The sequence below is a fragment of the Rutidosis leptorrhynchoides genome, chromosome 11 (assembly GCF_046630445.1).
Source record: "Rutidosis leptorrhynchoides isolate AG116_Rl617_1_P2 chromosome 11, CSIRO_AGI_Rlap_v1, whole genome shotgun sequence".
NCBI classification, from domain to species: domain Eukaryota; kingdom Viridiplantae; phylum Streptophyta; class Magnoliopsida; order Asterales; family Asteraceae; genus Rutidosis; species Rutidosis leptorrhynchoides.
In genome coordinates, this window is record NC_092343.1 from 230,752,658 (window position 1) to 230,758,947 (window position 6,290).

The 6,290-nt window shown below is 33.3% G+C and overlaps 1 long non-coding RNA gene across 1 annotated transcript; it reads left to right on the forward strand.

Moving 5' to 3' along the window:
* The first annotated feature begins 1,369 nt into the window (after nt 1-1,369).
* LOC139877558 (uncharacterized) lies at nt 1,370-3,325 on the forward strand. The gene is made up of 4 exons (XR_011768665.1): nt 1,370-1,603; nt 2,171-2,319; nt 2,403-2,466; nt 3,039-3,325. It is a non-coding gene; the product is annotated as an uncharacterized lncRNA (long non-coding RNA).
* Nucleotides 3,326-6,290: the final 2,965 nt, after the last annotated feature.

Genomic DNA, 6,290 nt, shown 5'->3' on the forward strand with positions numbered 1-6,290 from the left:
TTTGAGCATTTATATTCTTAACAATAATAATTAGTAATAACAAATGTTTCTTGAAAATTTTTTAAAACTTAAAATACAATTATTATATGAAGGTTGTAAAATATGCTTCAAAGTTTGTACATGTGTTCATGAGTTATTTTGTAAAAGATTGTCTTATTTGTTAAAAAGTTTGTACATATAGTCATTGAGGTATTTATATATTTTGGGTATTTATTTATTTGATTTTGTATCATTTTTTAATTATAATTAATTTTATAATAGAATTAATATATAAAAAAATAATGACATCATCATTATGAAAATTAGAAGATAATTAGTGTAATGATAACATCATCATTTTAGAGGTTATATGAATATGAATATATATATATATATATATATATATATATATATATATATATATATATATATATATATATATATATATATATATATATATATATATATATAGTAAAGGGATCAAATGAGATTTTTTTTTGTATGAGAACCCTGAGAACTCCAAAAAACACCAAAATACACTGAAATTCGAACAAAAAAGGGGCGGGCAAACAAAAATGGTGAAATTCGAACAAAAATGGTGAAAGTCAAACAAAAATAAAATGGCGGGCGAACAAAAAAGTGAAATTCGAACAAAACTGGTGAAATTCGAACAATTTTGTGTTCTACATTCTTCAAATTCGAACAAAAATTTGTAAAACACGTGAAATTCGAACAAAAAAATTGAAATTCGAACAATTTTGTGTTCTACATTTTCGTAATTCGAACAAAAAAAATTTGCTTGCCTGTGTTTTTTTGCTCGAATTCCTTGTTTTATGCTCGAATTCCTTATTTTTTGCTCGTCCGTCACTTTTTTTTGCTCGAATTTCAGTGTATTTTGGAGTTCCTAGAGTTCTTACACTAAAAAAGTTCTAACTTGATATTATATATATATATATATATATATTATTGTATTAATTTCCAAATCTCTTCTTTAAATGATTATTATATTATCAGTTATTATACAAATTATGTGTACAATCAATCTGGTATGTGTATATCTTAGCGTAGTACGAAAAAATATAAAGATTCTCATTTATGAGTTCACAATTCAACAATATGTGGCCTATTATTACATTATATTTATTATATCTACGTACTCATAAAAAGGAGCATTTGTTTACTGTACACTTTTGTCGTCTACCACCCAGCTACTTGGTAAAAATCCTATTACTAATTTGTTCAGAAGCTTCAAGGTTCGAATCTACCTAAGCGGCAAGTGGTATAATGGTAATTCCATGGCCATTCACGTGAGAAAATATCTTCCCTAAAACTGCCTTCCTGTGTACGCTTGCTTTATTTGAATGACACATTTTGTCCTCTCGCTAAACCGTCTCCAATTTAACCAGCAAATCCTATCATCTCTAACGTTACACGTTTAGGGTATTTCAAAGTGCCACCTCCTGCTTCTCCAAGTCCTCATGACCTGCCACCACCTGCTTGTTTCCCTCGCTTCTCGAACGTGGTTCTCCTTTACAAATGACAGCAACTAATCTGAATTCAAATCGGCTTCTCCTTCACTACCTTTCGTGCACTTCTTCTTCCGCAACATTAAAAATTGAATTGGGTATTTCTTTTTCCCTTGTGTCTATTAATTTTTTTTTCTTTATTAATTTGATTGTTAATGTTAACTCTACAGAATTAGTTATATCTTTTTTCTATTGTCTCTTTGATTATCGATTATATGAAATTGGGTATTTTTTTTTATTGTTGCCTCTTTATTTTGATTGTGGATCATTGAATTGTTGTAATACTCTGATTTTTGTATCTATTTCTAGCGTTTTACTATGATACATAGCAGGGGTTAGTCATTGTTACTGACTATATCATATGTTTTATATTTGTAGTTAGATTGCCTTCTTCAGTTATCTTTTAAATGATTAATGACGAGGGGAGATTTAGGTCATCAATTGATAGAGTTTATTTGTAGTTCTTGTTGTGGTTCACTGAATTTGGTGTCTCTTTGTATAATTTCATGACGTTCTAGCTCAGGGGTTAGCGCCTGTTGATGGCTATAACATATGTTTTATATTTGTACTTGAGTTGTTGAGTTGCCTTTGTGGTACTGAAGGGAGATTTAGGTGATCGAGTTAGGGTTACTTATCGTGATTAATCTCGTTTTTCTTCGGTTCAGATGCTTAATCTAATAAGGAAATTCAGGAACTCTGAAGGCATTCGGTTGATGAACACAGTCGGTTGCCAATCAATTCGTTGATTGATGTTCAGAGTGGGTGGTGTATCCCTTTACATCACCACCAACACCATTCCATCAACCTTCTTTAGGTTCGTTGTCGTTTAAATTTAAGTTTATTTTACTTCCAATTTGAGTTTGAACCTTTTTCTCCTAACTGACAAGCAGCTGACAGCTGATATAGGTATGCATCAGCTTCTTACGGCATGTGTAGTTTTGGCTCACGTTCCGCTTACCGGGTACATTTGCTTCACACCCCTTTTCTCCGTACTAGGGAAATCAATCGTGACATGTGAAATGTAAATAATTTTTCTCTTTGACGATCCGTTATTTCGTGACTACTTTTGATCATAATTCGTAATTCGACTACTTATTGTGCAAATTATCATTTCTTAGGTCTTTTTGTTTGTTTGTTGTTATTTGATTTGATTTTTTAATTATGTATATAGAGTTCGGGCTGCTTTAGGTTCGATGTAATTGAGGAGTTACATAGGTAATCAACAATAATTAGGGGTCTTTTTTATTATTTATGTGCCGAAATATGACACCTAAATTTCGATACAATTTTGTTATTCCGACTACGCAAAATAGCCTTACCAGACTATGCAACTATCACCAAATAAATTCCCTGAATTGTTAGTTTTTCTTCTTATCTTTTGCTTTAGATTTACAAATAAATTTGTTTTGTTATCATCACTCAGTTATTTTGCATGAACATACAAGTAGTTTGTTTGAAAGAGACGCAGTATCAATGATTTTTTAAATCCTTAGTTAAATACCTCAATCATATAACTTGAATTTTATGCATCAGATCGTATGATTGCAATGAAGATAATTGAGGAAGCACATGCCCAAGGTGGTAAAGTAAGGTTTTCTTTATCCTACTCCCCCCTGCATGTCAAATCTAGGAAATTAACTGTCGTCTTGGATCAATAAGGCGTGAGATGTTGAAGCCGTTGGAAGATCTATATGCCAGACATACAAACACCTTATGACTACTTAATTCCTTAACATTCAAGAACATTGAAGTATGCCTCTACATTCAGATTGTGCGCACAAATTTATTAAAGCGTACTATGAAGTACGCCTCTAGATTCAGGTCGCCTCTAGATTCAGGTCGTATGTATTAATTTATTAATCATAGTATGTAGCGTGGGCCGTGCATTTGCACGGCCACGAACCTTACTAGTTTATTTATAATTTACCACCATCATGAGTTAATCATCATAATACAAAATCCAAACGTGTTGAACGGTTACACTCACCATAATCTTTACCTTTACATTTTCGTTTAACAATTTTCATAATTAATCCATGTTTATATGAAATTTTCATAATTAAACTTCCCTTAAATACAATCAATATATATATATATATATATATATATATGTTCAAGTAAAGTTTAAGGTTGATGCATAATACACTTGTCATTCTTTGTACCTAATATTATTATTCATTACGAATTATAAGTATGATATTATATTTTCATTTTATCTCATATATAAGAGTGCCGCAACTATATATCATATTTTGTAATTGTATGCAATATATCAAGCCCAGCAATCTGAATAACTGTTACAATATAAATATGATTTTGTTACAATATAAAAAAAATTTATAGACGTTAAGTTACTAACGCCACTCAAAATCACTTTTAAAATTTGTCAACACCACGGACTCTTAAACTCGAAAGAACTTTCAAAAGTTGTCAACATCACGGGACGACCAGTAGAGCTCGAACAAACTCTTGAGTCTATACGAGCTTTTCGATTATATGCATTGATTATTATTTTTAAAATAATATGATAATTAGCTTAAGACTCGCAAATTCGCTGGTTTATGCAGAAGAATCAGTTGTTGTAGTGGAGTAACACATTTAAAAGTCCTACACATATACATTACTCACTCAGTATTTATTACGTATGAAAATGAAAATCACAATGTTCACATATTTCTCATGGGATTTCAATTAATCTTTCCATTTCTTTTATTTGCGATTTTTCCTTTTATTTTCGGGTTCACAGATTCGCTTGCAAGAAATTACACAATAGTTGCACAAATTCCATTGAATGTATTCGCTCATCAAACTCGGTTATTAGTACGATGGATCTTTGATAAGTGGCAAGATGAGGAGGTTACTTGACCGTAAAGCCCAAGTTGAACTGGATAAGGTAAGAAGGTTTACCTTGATTCGGAAGAATAGGAGCTGCAGGCTATTTCACTCTCAACTACCGGCTAATATACTAATTTTGGGATTTCGTTGAAATGCCCCGTTCATATTGATTATAAATGTTTCATATTAATTGGTTTCATTGCGAGGTTTTGACCTCTATATGAGACGTTTTTCAAAGACTGCATTCGTTTTTAAAACAAACTATAACCTTTATTTTATCTACAAAGGTTTAAAAGATATAACGTAGATTATCAAGTAATGATAATAAAAAATATAACGTTTACACATGACCATTACATAATGGATTACAATAATATGATACAACAAAGTGTTTTTCGAATGCTGTTTTTAAACATTATCATACAAGCATGCTGACTCCAATTCTTGTCTTTAATTAGCATGCATGTAACACCCCGTTTTCCCCGTACATGACTTATAGGTGTAAAGTGTGCGTACGACTAGTTTACGGATGGTTCAAAGCGTACTCGCATGTTGAAGTTAGTACGCGAGAAAAATGAATCAGGGAAAGCAGAGTGTCGCGGCGCGACAAATGGAGCCGCGGCGCGGCGTTTCGAAAGAATCCAGATCAGAAGCTTGATATAAAATGATCCCAGACCTAGTTATAGGTCGCGGCGCGACGAATTAGGCCGCGTCGCGGCATACAGTGCGAACTGGCACCGGATTCTTGTAATTTTAAATGAAGTTCAAGGGCAATTTGGTCATTTCACGTTTGAGCCAGATTTGAGGCTTTAACCTCATCCAGTCATTCATTTTCTTTATTTTCTTTTTCCTTTTCTTTCCTATTTTCCTCTCAAAACTTAAAATCCTCAAGTGATTCAAGTGGGATTTTGGAAAGGAAGAAGCGGGTTTTGATCTTTGGCGTAGTTGACAAGTTTGTTCTCCTCGTTCTTAGCTACATGGTGATACTAGTGGTAAGCTCTAACTCCGAATTTCATTTTCGTGTTCATCATTCAAATTTGGGGCTTTTGATTGTATGATTCATAGATGGAACCCATTTAGTTGTTAATTGGAGATTAACACCAAGATTCGGGTTTGTAAGTGTTAGAGGCGGGTTTTGGGTTGGTTAATGATTTAACCATGTTTAAGACTTGAGGATGGTGTATAATCACTAGTATTAGCGATTATTGATGTTTTGGAGACTTTTAGGGTTCTTGTGGTTGACTAATTTTGATTAGAGTCGAAATTAGGGTTTGTTGAGGATTATAACCCGAATGTCGATTCAATGAGGGTTGTAAACTTAAAATGGATTAAGTTTAAGTATAAAGCCGAGTTAAACATGTTTTGGTGTCAAAACTTGTAAATGGTGAGATTTTGACCTTATGGGTCAAAATTAGGGTTTATGGGCGATTTTGAGAACGATAAGTGTTTAACACTTGTGTTCGGGTTTAATTGGCATATTAGGACCATTATCACTTGTGTTAGTGATTATTGGTTAGTTTGGGCGCGGTTTGTACTTGGAGGTGCATTTGGGTCGAATTTGCACTAAGTGTCAAATTGGGTTGGTTTGTAAATCCAATCTAAGTGTGTTGTTGAATTTGTGATAATGGAATAGGTACTTTCCATTGACGAGTTGCGGATTACTTGGAAGCATTCTTCAAGGCGACAAGGTGAGTGTTAATATCCTATATGCATTGTAGGATGGGTGCGGGTCGGGTGAAGTGGTTCTCGGTCATAGAGCTCACTTCACATATAGGTGGATTGATGGACTTGTGTATAGGTTCAATTGGAACGTTTGTGCGTTTTGGTTGACCACCTTTGGCGAGGTACACGCTTGTGTGTACGTTATCACACGTGGTTGTGATTTGGATGTTATAACCCCAATGGCGAAGGGTTGATATTGTTGTGAAGTGGATGACCCCGATGTGGTGG